This window comes from Pseudonaja textilis, chromosome 2 (genome assembly GCF_049901715.1).
Source record: "Pseudonaja textilis isolate UNSWEBS1 chromosome 2, rPseTex1.2, whole genome shotgun sequence".
Classification (NCBI taxonomy): domain Eukaryota; kingdom Metazoa; phylum Chordata; class Lepidosauria; order Squamata; family Elapidae; genus Pseudonaja; species Pseudonaja textilis.
The window spans coordinates 189,994,638-190,020,265 of NC_141991.1; the positions used below are offsets into that span (position 1 = coordinate 189,994,638).

General features: G+C 39.4%; 1 protein-coding gene across 3 annotated transcripts in view; it reads left to right on the plus strand.

The window, feature by feature from the left end:
- GLIS3 (GLIS family zinc finger 3) overlaps window positions 1-25,628 on the plus strand; it is a 146,868-nt gene that overhangs the window by 48,389 nt on the left and 72,851 nt on the right. The gene's annotated exons all lie outside the window — the stretch shown is intronic.

The window sequence follows — 25,628 nt, forward strand, 5'->3', positions numbered from 1 at the left end:
TGGTCTGATCCTTGTGAGGGGGCGGATACACACACACACACACACACACACACACACACACACACACACAATATTCTTAACCCCTTGTTCCCCTAAAATAGAGCCAAATCAATTACTGCTGCCTACACAGATTAGTTTTGGCCTTTCTGTGAGGCACTAGGTTTGCATACCATGGTTAGCCATCTCTGATACAGAATTTTGAGTATATATTGGCTCTTTTCAGATCTTCTAATAAATGGGAGGTGCCTGGAAGAAAATATTTTTTCCTGACTATATGATGAACTATATTTCTGGGTGATCTAAAGTGCAGCACATAGCCAGTTATTAAATATATTATTAATTTTCTTTAAACTTGCTTTCAAACACAAAAGTTTCTTGGATTGTTTTTGGTTAACATTTTAACTTCTTGCCTACCAACAAATTTCTGATCAAAGTAGCTCACAGTGTAAAAATAAAACATAGTACTATATAAAATAAAATACTTTAAAAATTGTGCTGGATATCATGAGGGAATTGTGGTCTAGCACAGTGGTCGCCAACCAGTGGGTCACGGACCACTGGTGGTCTGCAAGAAAATGTTGGTGGTCCACAGAGAAATGTCCCCCCCAAAGTTATTAATCCAGGCTGCGTGGGAACACAAGACTGCGCTACCCACATGGCCTGCCCATCCACTGGCCCCCATCCTTTGGCCAAGCGCAAACCTTACCTTCAGTAAGACCAAGGGCGGGGGTAAGGGAAATCCACCCTTGCTAACTTAGGTGGGAAAGTCGGTCCCATATTCCAGAGCTGCAATAGTCACAGGACTGGCCCTTTGGTCATCCTGGAGCAGCTCTGCCATCTGGGTGTACCGGCCTGCCATGGAGGAGCTGCTTCAGGATGACAAAAGGGCCAGTCCTGTGGCTACTGGAACTCTGGAATATGGGACTGCCCCATGGTAGAGCTGGAAATCTCTGCCATAGGGGGTGGTACGTGCACATCCCTCGCCAGGCGGAATGAGGTGCTGTTGGGGGGGGGGGTGCGGTGCAAGTGGGCTGAAGTGGCGGTGGCTGGAAGGTGCAAGCTGCTGCAAATATACCACAGCGAAGGCCGAATGCTGATGCCATGCAAATACGAGCAGCATTTGTTCTCCAAGTTAGAGGAGTGACATTCTTCGGCTTTCAAACCCTGGGAGAGGACCAGAGGGGGGTGGGGCTCACTGGCCTCCAAATTGGTTCCTAGCCAGCTTGGGGCAGCATTCAAATGAGGGGAGTGGAGGAGGGGGAGGCTTATAATGAAAACCATAGCGCTTCACTCCCTCGAAAGTTAGCCCACCTTCTCTTCATGAGGAGTTCGGAGCTAAAACTCCACCTCTAAAGGTAAAGGGTGCTCTCGTCGCCTCCCTCCCACTTCTGTTGTTTCAAACGTGGCTGGGGAATCCATGTGTCCTCAGGAGTGGGACAGCAATCTTTTGAATTCAGTCTCCAGGTTGTGCATCAATACGGCTGGAAAGCGGAGGCATTCAAACATTGCAGTCAGAGAGGCTTAATGAAGACCGGGCTGATACCCTGTACTAGCAACACCATTCTGACATAGTCCATGTGCTAGCACTTCATACCTTATAAAACAATATTAACAATATTCGGGTTTTCTCCCGTGTAAGATTGGCAGTATCTAGGGAACGTTTCGATGAAGTCTCATTCATCATCTTCAGGCTTCTTTCTTCGGCTCTGTGCTTCTCAGAGTGATGTGAGATTGCAGCTGCTTCTTCCTTTTAACTGCCAGTGGGGGTGTGACCTGATTGGGTGGGGGTGTGTTCTCCTTGGTAGGGGGTTTGGCTGTGTTCTGATTGGGTTGGGGGGTTGGCCGTGTTCTGATTGGCTGGAGGCGTGTTCTGTTCAGGTGGGGGCTTGGCCTGAAGATGATGAATGAGACTTCATCGAAACGTTGCCTAGATACTGCCAATCTTACGCGGGAGAAAACCCGAATAACCAAAGATCCACATACAAATACCCGCGAGAACCTCAGAAAACATACACACACGCACACATACACACTACACACACACACACACACACACACACACACACACACATATATATATCTTAAGTTTTCGCGGGTACTTACATGTATGGCATTCAGCTTTGTTCGGGTATTTTCCCACGTCATTGTAGTTGTAGCAACGTTTCGGCAGAATCTCATCTGCCATCATCAGGCTTCTGTATAATGAACACTATAATGAACAACATTATATATTCTGTATAATGAACAACAGATGAACACTATACAGAAGCCTGATGATGGCAGATGAGATTCTGCCGAAACGTTGCTACAACTTTAAAAGCACAACTACAATGACGTGGGAAAATACCCGAACAAAGCTGAATGCCATACATGTAAGTGCCCGCGAAAACTTAAGAAAAATATATATATATATATATATATATGTGTGTGTGTGTGTGTGTGTGTGTGTGTCTGTGTGTGTATAAAATTAATATTTAAGCATTTATTAATATATTTAAGCATTTTTTTATATTAAATAGGTGCATTTCATATTAATAACATGGAAGTTCTCTGATGATTATTTTACAAATGTATTTATCTTTTTAAAAAAAATCATATTAGTGGTCTTTGGGATTTAAAATTGAGTTTGGTGGTCCCTGAGGTCCAAAAGGTTGGTGACTGTTTATTTTTGTATATTACCGTAATCAACTGATTTCCAGTGCTTTACAAAGTCTTACATGATAACTTACATTTCTGAGATAATATAAATGGAATTAATGATAAAATTTAATATCACAAGATGTCCCAAGAAACAAAATATACATTATTGCAAACTGTACATTCAGTATGGCTGATTCAGTTGTATATATTTAGTAGTAGTGAAGAAAACAAGTGGTTTTATTAAATTGTTGAGCTTATCATTTGCTGTAAAATTAGTTTTCAAAGAATGAGTCTGTTATTGCACAATCATCCTGCTTCAGGGAAAGAATTGGATAGGAGGGTGAGAAAAGTGAAAAATTACCATGTATAATTATGTTGTGTTTTTTCTTTCACTTCCAAAAAAGAGGAAGGATAGTTGCACAAATCTTTTTGATTAATAGGTGCATGTTCTTTATGAGATCAGCTCACATTCAAATAACAATAACTGAGTTTATTTAAATAATAGAAGTATATAAATGGATTAAACTCCATAGCTTTTTTTGCTAATGGAAGATCTTACTTTCTTGTTCTTTTGAGTATTTTTTCTTGCTGCATAATATACTGGCTCTTCCTTCTCCTGTTTACTGATTAGAATCACATTGCCTGGAACTACTTGTATTTACTTATTGAAAGATGAGAAGCTAAAGGCCAAGAGAATCTAATAAGAAACAAGGAAAAAAAAACCCTCTGGATTTTCTAACATTGTTTTAAAATTCAATGGCACAATTCTGCAATTCAAAACCTTTCTGTATCTTATTTTGTTCTTGTGCAAATGTCGTATTTAGTACTTTTATGCCATTTAAGCAAGTCATTGTGCAAACAATTTTACAATCAATTATGACTTCATTATGCGAGGTGTGGATTAAAGTACAGGTAGTCCTTGGCTTATGTCCATTCATTCAAAATTGCAGTTGCATTGAAAAAAATGGACATACAGCTGGCCCCAAAGTACCAGATGTTACAAGACTCCCATGCTGACATGATTGTAAGTCAAGCACTTGGGTGCCCACCCAGCTTGCAGATATGATGTTGCAGTGGGCCTCAGTCACATGATCGGCATTTGTGACCTTGTGATAGCTTCCCAAACAAAGTCAGCAAGAAAGCTGGTCAGGAAAGGTCACAAGTTGCTTCAATAAGTATCTCCAGTCACTTTTTCTCCTGCCCACAGTACCTCATCACATCTATGTTGGCTTCATGAGATCTCAGACTCCTCATGGCCTCTGCTGGTCTTCCCAAGACTTCCCCCAGCATCCCAAGATCCACAAATGACCTCTCCTGACTCTTCCCCAGCCTCCCTGGTACAAAATAAATAACACATAACAGGAAAGAAACAATTATTAGCAATGTGTACATACATCTCTTGCCTTCATCTGTTACTTATATGATAAAGCGAAATCATTTTGACACAGTTTTTGGAGAGATAAGTACCAACCTCTGATATTTCATTATTTTAACATTATGATTTTTTCCAGTGTTGCAGTATTTACATGATTAAATCTCATAGTTAGAGGGACTTATTCTCTATTTAATTTTGCCAGCTAGAATAATAATTGCCCAACGCTGGAAGAGTCTAGATCAGCGGTTGCCAACCAGTGGGCCATGGAAAAATTTTGGTGGGCTGCAGAAGAAATGGCCCCCCAAAGCAATTAATCTGGGCCATGCAGTTCTTGCGCCTCCCAGCTCTCCGAGGGACCCCAGAGTCAGCCCCTGAGATGCACGCGCCAACGAGCTCCTACACCCACCAGCGGCGGCAACAGCAGTCCCCTCCCTCAGCACCCACTGTCAGCTCTTCCCCATTAGTTCTCTAGGTTTGAATTGCTCCCGGCTCTCTTTCTTCCCCCCGCCCATGTACAGGCATGAAAGGAAATGGAGACAGAGCCATGCACAGCTCTCCCCCTTTCCAACCCTTGCTGCCTCTCCCAACTTCGAAGCCTCGGAAACACAGGCAAAGCCGCCACAGCAGTAGCATCCTGAATTGCCTTAGCATGCTTGGTTAGTTAAGAATTGCCCTACCCAGAGAAGGAACTGGTGCTGGAGGAGGAGGCAGTAGTGGAGGAGCAAGCAACTCAGGGCGCTACCGCTGTGGCGGCTTTGCCTGAGTTTCTGAGGCTTCAATGTTGGGAAAGGCAGCAAGGACTGGAAAAGGGGAGCACGGCTCCATCTCCCTTTCCTTTCTGCCTGCATGTGGGCAGGGGGGAGGAAAGAGAGAGAGCCGGGAGCAATTCAAAGCTAGAAAACTAATGGGGACAGCTGACAGCGGGCACTGGGGGAGGGGACTGTTGTTGCCGCCGCCGCCGTGTGTGGGAGCGTGCATCTCAGGGACCTGAGCCGGGAGGCACGGGAACTGCAAGTGGGAGCGTTTGATGATTTTGAAGAACTCCTGGAACATGGTAGATTGGCGTTTTGTAGGTCTCAGTGAAAGAGTGAACTATGTTTTGTCTCCTTCCCTGATAATGCGAGAGATGCTTTCACTACCCCCCACCCCCAAAAAATCACCAAGAGCAGCAGTCCTGCAGACAGATGCCTCCTGAGAAGCCCCTGGAGTAGCAGCCAAGGGGTGCTGCCCCCCAAGGAGAGCAAAGCCCCCTTTCTGCCTCTGCTCCCAGCAGCAGTTGCCCCGAGGCCCCTCATCTCAGACACACACAAACACACCCCACCCATTCTTCTGTCTCTTTGGAAGGTGCCAGGTGGGGGGAGGCTTCCAGCCTGGAACGTTTTATTTTGTTATCCTTAAGCATTTACATTTTTGTTATAATTAAATAAGTAAGTGTGTGTGTGTGTGTGTGTGTGTGTGTGTGTATCATGTATGTATGTGTGTGTGCATATATGTATATATTTGTTTTCTTATGTTTTCGCGGGTATTTATACGTATGGTATTCAGCTTTGTTCGGGTATTCTCCCATGAGCTGTTCAGAGCATCCAGAAGTGGGAGGTGCTTTGGTCTCTTCTGGAAAGGCTGGGCTTAAAACTCCAGGACGCTCCTCCTCCACAGGACTCCTCCTCAGCGTCCCCCAGTTTTAGCTCAGCCTTCATGGTAAGAGGCTGTGCACTCCCTGACTGGAATGGTTTCTGATTCAGCTAGTCAAGTTTCAGGTTTGCTCTTGGGTTAATTCGGCTTGCAAATTTTTCCCCCTATTAATCTGGCGATTTCAAGGCTTGTGGCTCTATTAGGTTATCACCCTGATCAGTTGAGAACAGCTCTTCGTGACTGGCGGAGCCTGCCACTTCGCAGGCAGTCTGAGACAGCCACTTCAGGCAATTAGCCTATCTAATTCACCGATTGTCTTATCTTTGCGATCTTGCTGGAACGCTCGCAGCCGCGGCTCACTTCTCCTTAAAGGATCATTTGTCTGACATTTTGGAGAGTCAGCAGCAGCGGCTCGTTAAACTGCTCAGGCATTTAACATCGGAGATTCTGCTTTCCCGCCTTTTTAAATGGCTGGCTTCAAGTTCGTACCTAAAAATTACAGACACCATTCCCCACTGGTTTCCCTTCTTGGGGACTGGGGAAAGTACTTTCCCACTCCACTTTTCTGGGATTATTTCTCTCTTAGCCTGCTGGCGTTGGATAAGCAGGCTAGTCCTTAAACAGGAATTTTTTTTCCCCCTCTCGCAATTGCTTTTGGATTGTTACATTGGAGCGAAGCCTCAAGTGCCATTTCAAACAGCGGGACGTTTTTGACAGGAAAGGATCCATCCAGGACCTGTATAGCTGGTTTCCCTTGTTGGGGACCAGGGATCCTGAATATTTCTTGCTTGGAGCGCTTGGGGGTTTTCCTTGCTGGGGACGCTTAGATACTGTTTCCCATATATACGGGCTTACATATAGATATAGGCATATGTATATATATGTGTGTTTGTATATAGAGATATATATATAGACTTATACTCCTGAAGAAGCGCCCTACTTTCAACCACAGGGGTAGGCACCACCCCTAAGTACAAATAATAATAAAAATAAAAATAAAAAAATAAAAATAAAAGAGACACGAGATTCAGTCCTCCACAATGGAAGGTGACAATGTCTTCCGCTCGAAGACAAATAAGTCCCAAGATAAGGCGGCAGATAAGGATGCCCATAGATGGCACCAAGCCTTGGAAAGGCAGTGGCAGAAACGGGCCAGGGAGGCGAACAAGATGGCTATGACACAACAATCAGAACAGGGCCCAAGTACATTGTTGGGGCCCTTGGACTTATCCACCCAGCCCAGACAGGCTATTTCTGGACAGCCTCCCATAGGCATATCTCGTCCAATGAGCACTGCCCGGTGAGTCCCAGAGGCAACCTTCACCCCTACAGCTGCCGGTTTAAGACAGGAGGAGGGATTACCTGAGGCTATTCCCATTGAAATGAGGCAATGGATGGAGATGGCCATACAAAAGGGCATTGCGGCTGGAGTTTAGCAATCCATCAGGATGAGACACTTCTCGGCCACTTCGGATGTGGGATCCCTGTCCGCTCAATCCTTTGCGCATATGGGACAACATCAAACTCAGGTATTCCCCAATATTCCTAACATACCAGCCCAGGGTCTTCGGGAGGAGATGGAATTTGAGGATCAGGATGTTCCCATGGAGGTGGGGTCGATCCATCAGATGGACTTGGGGTTGTCAGAGGCTTACCCACTAGAACGGGGAATGTCGGACGACGAAGGCCTCATTCCGGACCAACCTACCTTTTCTGGCCTTTTTTTGCCCGCACCTTTTAAAATCCTTACTGTTCAAGGCAAAGAACACCGCTAAATTAAGCACATCAAACCCTCATCCATTGTCAACAGGGTCTCAGGATGAATCTGAGGATCTAATATTCTCACAACCGGCTAATGAGGCGGAAACTATTCCTGTCCCTTGTATGTTTGCTGAATTAGTACAAAATCAATGGGCATCAGCAACATCATACCCAGCCCCGACAGGGTACGATAAACGATATTATAATTTGGCACCAGAGTTTTCAAATTTTCTCAAAAAGCCGGAGGTGGATGAGCCCATATTGGCACTGGCTTCTTCTTCAATCTTTTCCAACGAGGCCGAGGAAGCCCTGAGACCGGAGGACAAGAGAGTAGAGTTGGCACTCCGTAGGGCATATGTTTCTGACGCCTGGGCCATTAGGGCAGCTACAGCTGCGTCCTTTTTTACACGGTCCTCCCTACGATGGCTCTTCCACTTGAGGGATATATTGCCAGCGTCAAATGTCAGAGCCCACCAGGACATTGGTAATATTATTGCAGTGGCAGAATTCTCCGCCGACGCCACATTTAATGCAGTCAAATTCTCGTCTAGAGCCATAGTATCTCACATATCAGCACAAAGACTGCTATGGCTCAGACATTGGCAGGAGGATACCAAGCATAAATGCAAGCTGGCATCAACCCCAATATCGGGGGATAAATTATTTGGCAGTGTCTTGGAGCCCCTGCTTATTGAGAATAGAAACAAGAAAAAAGTGCTTCCCCCTCTTTTTTGGAGGTCTGAAAACAGAACACCCCACTCGTTTCGAAGGGGTTCCTTTCGGACCTACTATCAAGGCCCATACGTTCCCAGATCGCAAAGAATATCAGGCTACAGACCCAGTTTTAGACAGGATAGGTCGGAATCTTCCGACAGAAGTCAGCGGAGAGACCAAAACAGAAGAAACCCCAGAGGGACCGGAGGCCGATTTTTTCGTCACCCCAAGTGAGTCCTTGACAGCAGCTCCCATTTGAGGGCATCTAAAATTGTTTGCTGATCAATGGGACAGCTCCACCTCTGATGCGTGGGTCAGAGACTAAGTTAGGTTTGGTTTGGCGCTAGAGTTTCAATCCTCCCCTCCAAACTTTTTCATTAGGAGCCCTAGGTCCACAGACCCCATTAAGAGAGCGTTGTTACAGGAGGCTATCAATCATCTTCTGCATATTCAGGCCATTTGAGAGGTCCCATCTGAACAACGGGGTCAAGGCTATTACTCTCTATTGTTTGTGGACCCAAAGAGTTCAGGGGGCTGGAGGGCAATTCTGGACCTCAAACGTCTGAACAGATCATTGGTTTATCGAAAATTCAAGATGACTACTCTCCAGTCCATTCTGCTTAGCATCAGAGAGAACGATGTCCTGACCTCTATAGATCTCACAGAGGCTTATCTACATATACCAATTAGACCTGCTCACTACAAATATCTTAGATTTTGCTATTGTGATCGGCACTACGAATATATCGCCCTACCATTCGGTCTGGCTTCGGCCCCTAGGACTTTTACCAAGGTCCTAGCAGCTTTGGCTGCCTCACTCAGGATCAAATCTATTCGCTTACAATGTTATCTGGATGATATTTTAATTTTGTCCTCTTCCAGACATCAAGCAAATTTGGATACCAAGATTACTCTGGAGACCCTTCAAGGTCACGGCTTTTCCATAAATTGGGATCAAAGCCATTTGATCCCTTCAACTAGGTTAGTTCATTTAGGGGCAGTGATAGATACCGTGGAGGGCAAAGTTTTTGTCTCTCAGGACAGGTTGAATAGTATCCAGTCTTTGGCCAGAGAGATCAGAGAGAGGGTTTCCCTGGCAGTGCTGTCTCAACTGTTAGGGAAACTGATTTTTTGTATTTCCATTGTGCCTTGGGCTCGATTCCATTCTAGAGAGCTGCAATGGTTCCTGCTACCTTTCCAGCAATCCGGAAGAACTACTTCCAACGTCCGGATTAAGGTACCGCACAATGTTCTCCGATTGCTCCGCTGGTGGTCGGAAAACACGATAAACATGGGGTGTCCTTTCAAGGAACCTTGCAGGGCAACGATCGCAACCGACGCCAGCCTGGTAGGATGGGGAGCTCACTTCCAATCCCACACTGCACAGGGAATTTGGACTATTTCCGAACAATCACAAAGCATCAACCTGTTGGAGCTGTGAGCAGTTCACCTGGCGTTACGCAGTTTTCTACCCCTTTTCCAATCACACCACGTTCTGGTCTTGACAGACAATATCACAACCAAGGCCCACCTAAACAGACAGGGGAGTACCCACTCCAAACTTCTGATGCTGGAGACGGCCAAGTTGTTCAAGTGGGCCAAGGCCAATCTGTTGTCGCTCAAGGCAAAGCACATAGCAGGGGCCTTAAACACACAAGCAGACTGGCTCAGCAGGGTCTCGATAGATCAGACAGAGTGGCGCCTACACCCGTCTCTCTTCCAGGAAGCAGTACGGAGGTTTGGCCAATCGGTGATCGATCTATTTGCCTCTCCCCACAACGGCCAATTACCCCGGTATATTTCAAGGTTCCCGACTCGGGGTGGAAGCCGTCAACGCTCTGCGATGTCAGTGGCCTCCTGGACTTCTATATGCATTTCCTCCACTCCCTGTAATACCCAGGTTGATCCAGAAGTTATTGAAGGAACGAGCGGAACTGATATTGGTCACCCCTTACTGGCACAGGTGAACGTGGTTCGCGGACTTACAGGACCTTTCGAGAGAACAATCTTGGAAAATTCCACTGTCGAGGGTTTCCTTCTCGCAAGGGCTGGTACTTCACCCGGACCCACAATGGCTCAGCCTAGTCGTATGGAGGTTGAGCGGAACCGTTTAAGGACCCAACAAATTTCAGGGGATGCCATTGCCACCACACAAGCATCCAGACGGTCCTCTACAAATCGTATATACAAGGCCATGTGGTCTGCTTTCTGTCACTGGTGCCGGGGGCCTAAGATCAACCCAATTGCCCCATCAATAGGAGAATTATTGGACTTTTTACAGGAGGGGTTGACCAAGGGCCTATCTCCAAATATTTTACACAGACAGATGGCAGCCTTAGCCTCAGTGATATCCTGGGATGACCTTTATTCCATAGCGCACCATCCACATATCCGCAGCTTTCTTAAGGGTGCTGCAAACTTACGACCTCCTGTAATTCACCACTATCCCACTTGAACAAGGTGTTAACTGCACTTACAACTGGCCCGTTCGAGCCTTTAAGAACCGCTAGTCTCAAATTCCTGACATATAAGGTGGTCTTCTTAATTGTGATCACATCAGAAAGGAGGATTTCCGAGTTGGCAGCATTGTCAATGAGAAAGGACCTGTGCATGTTTCATGCGGACAGAGTGGTTCTCAGATTGGATCCATCGTTCATCCCTAAAGTAAATTCAGCCTTCCACAGAGCGCAGGAGTTGGTGCTTTCAAATTTTTGTCCAAAACCATCTCATAGACTGGAGCATCGACTTGAGGTTCGAAGGGCATTAAACATCTATCTAGACCATACAGCGGCATTTCGAAAATCTGAGGCTCTATTTCTATCCTTCAACCCATCCACTTTAGGACACAGGGTGTCGTCGACGACCATTGGTAGATGGTTGAGAGCCACCATAGCTTTTAAAAGTCTGACTCACAGAAGAACACAATACAGAAGCCTGATGATGGCAGATGAGATTCTGCTGAAACGTTGCTACAACTTTAAAAGCACAACTATAATGACGTGGGACAATACCCGAACAACCTGAATACCATATATATATATATGTATACACTCACACACGCACACACACACACACACACACACACACATATATACATCCACCCTAAATACCATACACACACACACACACACACACACACACACACATACATACATATACATATAATATACATATACGTACATATATATATATATGTATGTATGTATATGTATATATATATATATATATATATATATATATATATATATATAAAATTTATGTTTAACATAAAAAAATATATTAAATATATTCGCTTTCAAAAAAATTCGTATTAGTGGTCCTCGGGATTTAAAAGTATGAGTTTGGTGGTCCCTGAGATCCAAAAGGTTGGTGACCCCGGTCTAGATAATGTAACAACCGATTAAGACTTCTTAAATGGATATATTAGAAAACAACCATAATATTAAAATAATAAAATATCAGAAGCAGGAACTACAAGTCTATCAGATTTGGATGGATTTTCTCATTTATATCAATAGCAATTGACTAAAATGAGCTACTTTATATAAATGATAAATTTGCAAATATACAATAAGTCTCTCTTTACAGACTTTAGATTTTTGTGTGCTTGCTATATATTCTTTCTTTACGCAGCTTGGATGTATGTTATTTAGTTACTTGATAATGTTAATCATAGTTCAATCAAATATCTTACATCTGGTACAGGTCATTGCTAAAGTGCTACTTTTAGCAGCAAGCATTTGGGGGACAAAAAAAATTGGGGCCATTTTTAGCAAAAACAATGTAGCGGAGAGGAATGAGATAAATGCCTACTGTATACAGTTACTTTCTTTTACTGATAAGAAATAGACATGTGGTTTGCCCCTTAATGCTCCCTTAAAAACACTTTCATTTGTTGTTGTATTGTGGCTTTCTTTTCTTCCTAAAATTATGATTTCAATTATTCTATCAGTTTAAAATTGTACATCTTTTTGTGCATAGTATAAAAGCCACTTTTTTTTCTACAAGCTTTCAATGGACAAATCTATTTTGTACAGGAAATGTTATTTTTATCTAATCTGCCTTTCCTTTTGTGGGACCAATATGGTAATAATTCTATTGTCTAATATTTTCCTAGATGTAGAATGTAGTAAGAATAAACCACTAAGAAAACAAACTTATCTGAACCAACAATGAAATATCATTTAATGCTAATGAGTATTCATGACATAATGGAAGGACAAAGCTGCTTTTCTTTTGTGAAAGCATGAAAGGCTCGTCTAGTGCAATACATTATCTCTCTCCTGCCACCCTCTAATACTTTGGACCATTCATATGCCCAAGTTTTAGTCTTGTGAACTCCAGGTTCTGCTCTGGTAGCTCGGTTACATGCTGGTGCTTGTTTTATATGTACATTTGAGAACATTCTGTTACTGCGACCTGAGTTGTTCATTTATTTATAACTCTTTTGAAAAAGATTGCAGTCTGTATAGATCTTTATAGATTTAACCCAAAGCTGGACGATACCTATTCTGTATCTCTTGGAGCATTGAACTCCAGTACAATGAAGTTCACAAAATACTTTGCTGAAATTAATGGGCATAATAAAAAATATTTGCATTAATAAGCAAAACAATGTTACTTCTTTTAAAATGAAAATTTTCAGATACGATGATCTTTTGCACAAAATAAAGGCAAGGCAGGCTTTTTTCTTTGACATTAAAATATGTAGTACATTTTAATCTAAAGTAGGATTGTTTAAATTTCAATAGAAAAAGATAAAAAAGAATAGGATTGCTGTATCTTTGTTGCAAACATTCAAACAACCCTTAGACCAGCGGTCACCAACCGGTGGGCTGCAGCCCACTGGTGGGCCATGAGAAAATTTTGGTGGGCGGCAGAGAAATCTCACCCCCAGAGCAACCCCACAAAGCAATTAATCCAGGTTGCGCAGAAACACAAGACTGTGCCACCCACATGGCCCATGGGAACCCTCCCCACCCACTTACTCCTTACCCGATAAACTTGCCTGCTAAATTGCTATTTTTACTTTTTCCAACCATCATCTGTTCTGCTTTGCCAGGAGATTTAGATTAGCTAGGAAGCAGGAAATGGTTGAATTTTTTTGCTTTCTAGCTAGTCTTTAGATCTTCGGCTCAGCACAGCCAAACCTCCCTTAGAACTGAAGGTTTACTTGCAAGCAAATTCAGTGCAGACTCATGGCAAGCAAATTTGAGAGACTGAGCTATCCGATGGCAGATAGATAGATCACTGAATGATTCTATGAGCAACTCAATCTGCCTGCTTTGCCTGATTTTGGGTAAAAGTTGCTCTTTTTTATAAAACATTCAATATTTATATAAATATTTATAATATTTACATACAAGCTGTGCCCAGCCAGTCACATGACCACCAAAGGGGTCCAAAAGGTGGCGGCCCCTGCCTTAGACAGTAGCAAAGCATTTTCTGTATCTCTTTGCTGCCATCTAGTGGTCTTAAGAAGTTTTTCAGCCCAGCCAATAACTAGTTATATCAAAAAAGTAATTTGTTAGGCATTTTGCTGTTCCAGCAACACATCAAATAGAATATCAGAAGTCAGGAACTTATGTAATAACTAGAGAACAAAAAGGAATGACAGGAACCCAGTGGAGATAGTAAAGATTAAATAACTTTGTTTTTATTAAGTAAAGATTAAGTCAAAATACAAAAAGACACAATATAGAAAATGAGAAAAGAGGTTCAGGACAACAGAAATAGTAAACTACAGAAATATATAGGAACAAGTACTGTCCAAGCACAACATATTTATAACATAAAGTGCAGCAGGCATTTATCCAATTTTTCAGTTGTAATCATTGTGATTCAGTTTTGCATTTTGCGCAACATTCAAAATGAATGAATTCAGAACTTTTATTTCATCCTCCATGGGTTATATAGATATTCTGTTCAGAATATCTATGTTACTGTTATCAAAAAAATAATTTTCTCTTGATTTGGATTCTTAGTTAGGTCTTGATAGGCTGACAGCTTATCTATGTTTCCCATAGCTGACGAGAATACAGGTAATCCAACAGCACTGAAAAAGTGACATGATTGTATTTCACACTTACAACTTTCGTAGCTTCCCCATAATCATGTGATCAGAATTCAGATGCTTGGCAACTGCTTCATACTTAAAACCTTTGCTGTGTCCCAATGCAATGTGATCACCTTTTGCAACCTTTTGACAAGCAAAATCAGTGGAGAAGCCAGATTCATTCTGTTACTAAGTTATCAACTACAGTGATTCACTTAACAACTGTGACAAGAAGTTGGCATAAAATGAAGCAAAATCACTTAATAAGTGTATCACTTAACAGAAATTTTGGGCTCAATTGTGGTCGTAAGTTGAGATATTACTGGTCACTTAAAGGCTGTTTGATGTTATGACAGACCTTTGAAAAACTACTTATTACAATCCTGTTTTAATGTTATAGCTGCTGCAGTGCTCATGTGATCATTCACCATAATGACCAATTGCAGGGGCGCTACAGCACCCTCCCGCTGCTCACCCCCATCTCACCCCACCAGGATCCTGCAAGCCTTAGCCCTACTCCCCACATGCCTGTCGCTCATTGCACGCTTATTTTTTTTAAACATCTTTGTACCTCGTGATATGAAACGAGATCAGACCCTGTGTTCCTGGCCATGTTGCTGTCTCGTCATTTGCAGCACCCCCGCAATTCTGCAATTACAATTGCACCTTGAGGACTACCTGTAATTAAAAAAAACAAAACCCAACCAGTTGGTTGGTTAACACAAGTTGGACCAAACTGGCTGGATAGCATCTTTGCCTAGTTAGACTTTTCAAATTATCAGTTTCACAAGCATATCCTGATGCTGCTACCTACTGCCTGAGGTAGAAAGGAAAACCTTTTCAGCATGCTTCCCAAAGAGCTTTGGATCTTGTCCAGAAAGCTGTTCAAAATAACACATTTGCCATCCCAGCAATAAGATGTTATGTATTTTTTTTAATATTTTTGTCCATAGGAGAGAAAAAATAATAAAAGACCTTTTTTGAGTCTCTGTGCAGTATTGTGGCTCCTGCTTATGCCAAAGTCAATAACATTATTTGCATTATTTACTTTCATTGAACGGTGGGTAAATAGCCATCACATTAGTTATAAGAATGCCTAAATCAGTCCGTTTATTTTAAGGGTGATTAATTACTTTTAAAATCTCATGGCAATTTTAGCTATGCAAACAGTTTAAGCTATCCATTAAAAAAAGAAGGTATTGTGATTGCCCCAGTAAAGCTGAATGTATAACAAAGACATGGCAGTGCTTTTAAATAATGGAATTCATAGTAATTGTTATAGCCATGGCTATTGTGTGCCAAGCAGCTAATTACAACAATTGAATAAAGGAATGTGTCCAACAGGACAATAGATGCATAATACTGGATATTGTTATTACACTTGATATAAGAGTAATATTCAGGTTGGAACAAGGATCCATTTCTTGCTCTCTTGCTGAATTATCAGTAGCAGTGAGGCCACTTGCATATATATTTACATTTAAAGGCAGGATTAAAATTAGTTTATTCTTCCTACCAGACCAAGCAATTAGAGTAACCAGAGATTAACATCTGGATCAAAATTAGCCTGAATACTAAAGAAAAGGGCTCCTCAGTGGATGAAGTTAAGAGTTCCAAATTGTCTAAAGTGGTTTCTTTCTTTTCTTCCCTTTAGGAGTCTCTTCAGCTTGCTTCATTTTCTTCTTCTGTTGTGCAGTTTCTGCTGTTGTGAAGGATAAGAATGTTTGTGGTGCAAGTCTGTGGGTGAGAGTAGTTTGTGTCTGATAAGAAATGATGACTGATGGATACTGATGGATAATTTTATTTTATAAATTTTATTTCAGTTATTAAATGTATTTTATTCTGTTGTTTCTTTATATAGCAATAGATCTGAATACACACACACCTACACATACTTATATATTTGATTTTTATTCTATTTCATATGTATACATAAATGCACGCATTTATTGGAAGGAGAGATCTCCAAGTTTGATTTCAGCTGAGGTTGGCAACCCAGGATGACAAGATAGGAAAGCTTGCATTGAATACCAGTTTTATTACCATTTATTTCTATATACTCTTCATTTTGATTGGAATGGGAGTGGGGAATTACTTTAGAGTATGGTGGCTCAGTGGTTAGAATGCAATATTGCAGGCTAACTCTGTTCACTGCCAGGAGTTCAGTCCTGACTAGCTCAAGGCTGGCTTAGCATTCCATACTTCTGAAGTTGGTAAAATTGAGAGCCCAGATTGTTGGGAGCAATATGCTGGCTCTATAAACTGCTTGGAGAGGTCTGCAAAGCACTGTGAAGCGGTATCTGGATCTTTGTTTCATTTTCTCAGTTCTTGTAGATTTAAATATTTGTAAAGTGTTTCAAAATCTATTCATGGAAGTCAAAGTGATGAAAGAAATGGAGGCATTCATCATGGAGTTTATCCTTTTATATATATATACACACACACACATATATAAATGTTGTCTGTCTTCACCAAAGAGAAGCATTTGACTATCTTGTTACCTTGAACTGCATCTGTGGTGAAGATTTCAGTGCATTAATATTTCCACTTCTGTTTTGGCTTGCCAGAACATCCGAATATCTTGGATGACATTCTTTCAGAACTGTCAAATAAAATTGTGTTTCATAATCAAAAGCAAGCTATTAGGTTACTCCAGATACAAAGCAGGAGGTTTTAAGACAATAGATATGAAAGACTGGAGCAAGGTACAGGTTTCAGATAGAATAAGAGAAAATAGACAAAGATCACATGTTAGGAAAGAAAAATAGTCTAAAACCAAACACAGAAGGATTTTTGCAGATACGGTAGTAACAAAATATCATTAAATGTTAAAATGATTGTTCCTTTTAAATGCTTCTTTTTTTAATCATGAAAGTAATTGATTTTCCCAGGTCTGTATGACACAAGAAAACCCTAATGAGAAACTGCATGTTTTTCTACGGAACACTTCTTCACATTAAGCTCATGTCTAACAGTAAAGACATATTACCATATGAATGACATCTAAAATTAGTTTTGCGTTTTTCCACATGAATAATGAATAAAGTTTTAAGGTTAGCCATACCCTGATTATGATGAGTAGGCCAGTTTTAATTGCTTAACATATTTTAGGAGCCAGGAAGGTATTAATTACAGCTCTGAGTCCACAGAGAGAGATGGTTGTGGGGGAGCAAGAAAAGGAAGGGATTGGAAAATGCATGTTCCAATTCTAAAGGAACAAAATCTGTTTATATTCTGTTGTGCAAATGTAAATATAAATTACTTTGAATATATGCAACATCATCTGAAGAACCTATGGAACATGAAAATAACACCAGAAAATGACTACTTGGAGAAGCGAATGGAAGGCTTAGCTTTTGAGATCATCTTTCTAAATGTTTCCTTTTTTGTGTGTCTGGAGAACAAAAATAGTTAACTGCATTAAGTGAAAATGTAGGAGTTTCATTTTTGAAGGAACTGACAGGAAGGGGACAATGAAAGATGGAGACTTATAAAGAGTGGGATCCAGAGCTTTTCTTCACTAGTGAGAGAGAGTACACACACACACACACACACACACACACACATCTCTGTTCATTTCAACCTATTGTAGTGTGATTTCACTGAATTTAATACTGAATCAGTCCTGGTTGTCCTCTTTGATTATTATTTTTTTAAATAAAAGTCTTATTTAAGTTTTCACAAAACATACAAATACAAATAAAATATCTTTTTTTGAGAACAGCATGGCCCTGGGTTATCACTTCTCCATACCGACATAAACTCAATACATATTTATCTTATACATTTTAATCCATATCTTATAACTATTTTCTCAATTTTTTCGATAGCTTTTCCCTTTTTTTACTTCCTATAGCCTTATTTTAAATTATCTCACTCCTTTCTTAATTCAATTACATATCTTTTTCTAATTTTTAAAATCTTTCTAATCAATGTTTTTATACTTTCATCTGTCCTGTTTACAATTTCATATTATCCTTCCTCATAAAACAATTTTTCCCCTGTAATTACTAGACTGGAGTGTAACACCTTTGCATATTTTTTCAAATCTTATTTAAAAACTTAAGTTACACCTTTACAGTTATAACATTCATTTTCTAACCTCTATTTTCTAACACATACCTATTTTCAATCAAATTCTGCTTGGTACATTCCCTTAAAAATGCACACTAAATTCTTAAAAGAAAAAAGTATACATGTATATATATCTGAGTATATATGCATAACAATAGTAAAAGGAATAATTATTCCCCCTTCTGTGATCCTCCCTTCTGCTTCTTCCTGATATTATGATTACTTTTCAAATTACTCTTTTTTTTGGTTGTTGCTTCAGTGCTTAAGTTTTTAACTCCCTTTCCCCCCTTTCCCTTTTTTACTCCACTTCAAATTGCTTGGTCATTAAAGATGATTTCTTCATCGTCCCACCCTTCTTGTTCTGCCAGCGTTTCTTGTTGTTTTTCATAGTTCAAGATCTCCATTTCTAAAAATTGAAATATGAAGCCAAAAGATCCTCTTCCCTCTTGTGCTTCTTCTTTTTGTTCTTTAAGTCTCATTTTTAACTCTTCAAGGAGTGATGCCATTAAAAAAAAATTTAAACAACCCCCAATTGATTTTATTTTATTTCATTAGGATCCTCCATCCAAAGTTCCAGGAATCATCCAATAATCCAAAAACTGTTTCTTGCTTCTTTTCTCTCTTTCTCTTTCAAGAGGCTTTGTTATCTTGTAACAAAGTTTCAGCTACAATGTATCTTTTGCAAACCTTGTTAAAATTCCACTATCAATTTTTTTTAAGTTCCAGGTGGTCTCCATTTTCCAGATTCCACCCTCTTTTTTCTTTTTCCCCTCTGCTGCTTTCTTTCTTTTTTTAAAGAAAGTTTTTAAATTATCCAAGAATTTTTATCCCTTTGACACTTTATTTTCAGCTAGAAATAGCCTATTAATGTCAAAGTGGATTAGTATCAATTTCTTATTCGAATCTCTTCTTCTTAATGTTCCAAGTCAGTTAAAACTGTCAATGTTAGAGGAAAAAAAGCCAATTCCGTTTCCTTTCCCTTTCTCTTTTGCAGCTTAAAATCTTTTTTAGGAATAGTATTAGTCTTTAAAATTCAGGTTCCAGGTACCTTAAATAGATGTTCTCCACTCAACCCGGTCAGTCAAACTTTCTCCTTTAAACTTCCTCCTGCACAATTTTGTCCGGTCGGGTTCTTCTTTGAGGTGGCCATTTCTGACCACCACTGCAACTGCCTTTGGAAAAGGGAGTAATGGCCAGCAGAGGAGGAGAGATGCGATTCCTCAACCCCACTGATGGCTCCCCCTTCTTCACCACCTCTACGGGGTGGCTTCAGCCCTGAATCCGGTGGCTCGGGGTGCTCCAGCGATGAGCACGGATCAAAATCGCGCACGATCATGATTTTGGTCCATCGCTGAAGAAGCCCAAACCGGAAGTCCCTCTTTGATTATTTTGTGACAAAGGAGACAGAGATATTGTTACTATGTTGGTTCTCCCGGATCTCAATTATTTTCATATGTAATTTTTTGTAGAATTCTTCTTGTTTGTGACTCGGAGCATAAATTGCAATCAGGAGTGTTTTCATATTGTCCATTATTTCCACCATTAGTATTCTTCCATCATCATCGGTATAGATTAATTTTGCTGGGGTGGTCTCTTTAATATATAAAACCTCCCCTCTTTTCTTACATTGGGTTAAGGAAGTAAATATTTTCCCTAATTTTGGCTGTACCAACAATTGTTCATATTGTTTTTTTAATATGTACTTCTTATAGACAAATTATATCAAATTTTAATTTCTGTAATTTATGAAAGGTTTTCCTTCTTTTAATGGCTGAGTTAAGTCCATTTATATTAATTGTAATCAATTTTTTCTCTTCCATGGTTATATTTTATAGGTTTAGCAGCTCTCATAGATCTTAGTTCACGTTCTTTGGCTTCCACCTTTCCACTTACTGCGCCTTCTTCTTTTTCAGTCGCCATTTGGCAGTCCACTTGGAATTCAATTAGTGAGATCTCTTTTTCTGCCTCTTCCTTTTTCCCTCCAAAAAATTCCGTATAAAATAATTCCGCTTTCTCAATTGAGTCAATCTATGTCTCTTTGTTCTTTTTCTTGCTTTAACATTGTCTGTATTGAACATTGTCCTCCAGATGGTGGAGAGGAAGAAGTAGAAGTTGAAGAACCAGGAGCTGTAAATTTCCTACTCATTTTAAGCAATTCAAAATCTTCAGGTTCTTCTAAACCTTAATCCAATTGTGAAGTAACCAATTATAGTTCAAAATAAAAATAGTAAAAAAAAGAAGCCCAATAATAATAATAAAAAGAAAGAAAAAAGAAGGGAGGAGAAAATTTCTTCAGGTTCTTGTATACCACAATCCAATCAATAGTTAGATGAAGAAAAAGAATTAAGGGGAAAAAAAGAAAAAAAAAGAGGAAAAGGAAAAATTCTTCAGGTTCTTCAACACCTTAATCCAATTGAAAGGTCTCAAATAGAAAAAAGTGCATAAGAATAAACCAGAAAGGTAGATGAAAAAACAAAAATACCAGAAAAGGAAAAAAAAGGCTTTTAAGGCTTTCCCTTTAAAATAAAAAGCAAACGTAGAGATTGGACTTCCCAAAAAAATTAAAAAAAGAAAAACAAAGACAAGCTCTAACAAAACCAAAGACCCAAATAGTTATTACAAAAAAAAGATTAAAAAAATACAATAAAGCTGGTGAGGATGGATAGCACAACTTAGGAAAAGTAAAAAGGGCCCACTGCACTTTGTTTAATTATCCAAGGCTCTTATTATATCTCTCTTCTCCAAAAACTTATCACCTTTTCCCCCCCTAAGTTTCAACACCAGACTCCAGCTGTTGATAGAAACCCAGAAGAGCACCTGCAATAATACTCTCCCATGCTCTTCCCTCTATCTTATCAAATAGGCAATGTCCTTGAAAAAGAGTCTCAGTTCTTTCTTTCTCAGCTTTGTCTGGTCACAGGGAAATAGAATATTTTCAAGCCTCTAGTTGGCAGTGTTACAAAGTTTCTTTGCTCTCAATTTCCCCCTCCTTTTCCGAGCAGGATATAATAAGAATTAATAAAAAAAGAAAAAGATATTTTTTTAAAATGAAATAACTAAAGGGAGCCTCTAGCCTAAAATATCACAAAGTCAAAAAGGAGAAGAAAAAAATAGATATAAATGAAAAAACCAGTCCAGTTTCAAAATACAAGATCATATATAGAAAATCCAGCAATGAGAAAAACAAAACAAAACATTACTTTGACATTCCTGTTTAAAATCTCCGCTTAATCACTTTTGTCAAAACTTTTACAGATTCCTTCTTTTCCTTTGGGTGTCCTTTCAGATCTTAGAATAAAAAAAAATAGTTCTCACCAAACCAGCACACTCTCTCTTTCTGCTCTCTTCCGTTTCGGAGCTGTCCCAACTTCAGCAGCTTTAATGGCTGCCTCTTTGTCGCTGGCAAAAAGAGCTTCTCCTGCATCTACCAGGGATTTTGCGGTATCCCTGGGATCAACAGGATGCTCTTTTCACTTTTACCATCTCTTCGGGACGGTTTAGATCCGATAGGACCGTTCAGGATCAAAGATATTGGCAGCGATCTCAGACCTTCAAGATCGCATGCCGTATCGTCGCGATGCCAGCTCCGCCCCCTCCATGTTTTCATTTGCCTTTATGTGGCTTCTGTAAAAAGAAATTAATTTCAGTTATTGTATATTATCTTATTTCATGATTGGTAGTTAGATTGTTGATTGCTCATATAGTTGTCTTTATTACGTAAAATCTTGTTTTTGCATATATTACTCTGAGCTCTTTTAAGAGGAAAAGTAGTATAGAAAAGAAACAAAACCATCACCACCATTTTTCATAGCAGGTTTTATTCATAAACTCCAAATGGTCAGTTTGTTGAGATAGAAATTGGAGGAGGGAGGGCTATATATGCACCTTGAGTTCCCGAAGGAAATACAGATCTAATTAAAATACATACACAGTATATGGTTTATATAGATTGATACAATGGTTTATATGGCCCTAATATAAACAGGTAGGTAGCAAGATTAATGTAAAAATATAGTATAATTTGTAAGTGGCTACAGCACAAGTAGACAATTAAAGCATCTTAATTTTATTCACTAAAGATTTTAAGATAATGTACTATTTCTTATTTGGTGACCATCTCCTCCTAATGGCATTGTTAATATTAATTTTATAATATTAATTACATTGTAGGTAAACCAAAACTGGTCAAGAATTTTCTCATTTGTCTGAAATTCATTATCGACAAATCCCATAGTACTGATGCCAGAAAAACACTTTGTGCAATTTGTTTCAGATTATTAGTTCATATGAACCCTAACTATTGAGCACATGTTCAAATCAAATTTAAAAAAATCAAATCACATTTTTATTGCTGTCACAGATTAACATAACGAGATCAGATGTTCAAAGTATCACATGAGGAGCTGATTATGATTAAACTATGGATATAGTTGTGCTTGACATTTGAGATTGGCTACTTAAAAGGGGAAATGAAAATCAATAGAATCCATAATGTTGGTAAAAGCATAAGATCAGTGACCTTTTAAGGTGTTTCTACAACAAGGTCCAAAGTGACATCAGCAAATTTTACTGTGGGAAAATGCATTTTGATCCACGTTTCCCATGACAGGCATCCAGTGTGGGAGTAAATATAAGACAAAGTAGGAAATCATTTATAAGGCATTAAAGCTGCAGATCTGCAAAATTTGCCCTTTAATTTGCAAACACTGTATGTAAACTAAAAGTTCCTTCATTGACAACAACGTAATAGTGTGCCAATTTAACGGAGACTAGTATCACAAAGGGAGTAATAACAAAGTTTAGTCCAGTCTGGTTAAAAGAAGTACATCTATAGAAGTTAGATCTCCCAGTTTTTATTTTTATTTTATTTTACAAAGCTAGATGAGTTCCCCTAAAGCCTATCCAGATGGTTGCATATTTACATCACAATCATTTTCACTTTTCCTTTACTTCTCTTGCAAGCAGTGAGAAAAGAAGAAAGGAGGGGGAAATCTGAGATTTGAAAGGTTTACATAAGAGCTTCTGAATGCAAAGCATTTGTTATGCCAGTATAATCTGGGGGCCTTTTCTTTAAATTACATGTTACTGATGTTGCTTCTTCTTCCCCTACTATACTTGCAAGATAACCAAAGGAAGGCTGGAACGTCATCTTGGAAATATGTGTGATACCTACCCTTCTCCTGCATTTATTCTTTTACATGAATGGTTTTCTAATATGTTCATTTAGGATATATTTTCAATTTCTAAAGTGCGTTGCAGAATTTGAAAAAAAGGAGACTCAATAAATAACTTTAATTCCTTTTTTAAATGAGACATGACAAATATGTCACACTTCCATTAAAAATGACAATAGAACTTAAGCGAATGAAAAGATGCAACCTCATTAAAGAGCAGATCAGATGATACTGTGACAAATGGATGTGAAATAATTCTAATGATGTCACAGGAAAAGAAAATATTTTATTCTTCAGTGCGTTGATAAAGAAATATGCAAACACTCAAGCTGAGCTATCCCTTATCTTTTTTGTATACATAAATTACTCTTTGGGATAATAAGATAGCAGTAAAGGCAATGGCTCTGATGGCAGAAATTGTGTTAGGCGGATGTGTACTGGGCTGCTACATGACTTGTCTCAGGAGACAGTGAACAGAATAACAAAAATTCTGAAAAGAAGGATTCTGAATGTTCTGATGGGTTAATACAATACACTTGACTTAATGACCACGATTGAGGCCAAAATTTTTGTTGCTAAATGAGACAGTTAAATGAGTTGGGCCCCATTTTACAATCTTTCTTGCCACAATTGTTAAGTGAATCGCTGCAGTTGCTAAATTGGTAATATGGTTGATAAGTGAATCTGGCTTTCCCATTGACCTCACTTGTCAGAAAGTCACAAAAGGTAATCCATATGACCCTGGGACACTGTGACCATCATAAATACAGGCCAGTTGCCAAGTGGCTGAAGTTTGATCACATGACCATGAGAATGCTACAGTGGTTTTAAATGTGAAAAACATGTCACTTTTTTCAGTGCCACTGTAACTTTGAATGGTCACTAAATGAACTGATGTAAGTTGAGGAATGCCTGTATTCATTGTCCTTTGTTTAAGAGTTTAAAAATATCTGATTTCTTAAGAATGTGCAGAGTAACTGTCTCTAAGCAAATATTTGTAAGGCATTTCTAATCTCTGGTATTGATTTATTTGTCAGGAGTTTGCAAAGTAGGAAAGAGTTATACCGTAGATAATAGCTAAATTAAGGAAACCATTACATTTTTCTGTTCTGACTCAATCTAAGTTCGTGATGTTGCAAAACATGTATAGGTTTCTAGAAAAACCGCTAGAAGTTAATAATTGTCTAGCAGTCTGTTTTGTTGTACTTTATAATTCTAGAAATAAGCCAAAACTGCATCACATTATACTTAGATGTTCAAATCTAAAGAAAAACTATTATAATTCATGTGGTAATTTAGGAAGGTGAATTAAGTTAATTAAACAGGCTGAATGGGAAGGAACAGGAAGGAGAAGGTATAAAAGTAATCCAATTGGTCACTATGATTTAGGACTTCAACTGCCAAAATTCCTCCTCCAGTCATGTTAGCTTAGGAATCCTGGGAGTTGAAGTCCACAAGTCTTAAACATGCCAAGTTTGAAGACCCTTGATTTAGGAATTCTCCACTGAGTCGCAGGGAGAATCCAGGATGGGTAGTCTCTAGTCTCATAGCTCTGCAGATATGAACTAGGAAAATGATATGACATTAGAAGTTCATATATATTTGGAGGTATATGCAAGTATAGGATTTCTTTTATTGTAAAGCAATCTAATGTAAAGTATGATTTTTTTTCAAAAATTAAAATAATGTACCTCATAATATCATCTTCTAAAGTTTCTATAGAGATATTCTACTTTAGATCTTTCCTATGTACATTTTCTTCTCAGCAATTTAATCCCTGAATTGAGTTGAGCTGTGATACAAGTTTTCTCACTTTTCTCTGGAGCAGTGGAAGAAAAGGAAGGAGAAGATAAAAGTAATCCATTGGTCATTCAGATTTAGGAAAAAATCAGTGCTCCAACAACTACCCATCTTCTATCCCATTTTCTTTGCATCCTGGCTAGATTTGAGAGAAAATTTCTAAAAATTAAGAGTATGAGTGGTAGAAGCAAAACTGTTCCTACAATTGTCCCCCCCCTCTCCTTAAAAAAAAAAACAGAACTGCAAGATTCTGTTGTACTGTGTGTGTGTGCGCACGTATATTTGTGTGCGCGTGTGTGCATATAGATACAGGTACTAGACAATTGGACAATCAACCATGCATTGTTGGTAGTAGACAAAGACAACAGTGGTGATAGATACAGCAACATTGGGAAGAAGTAGT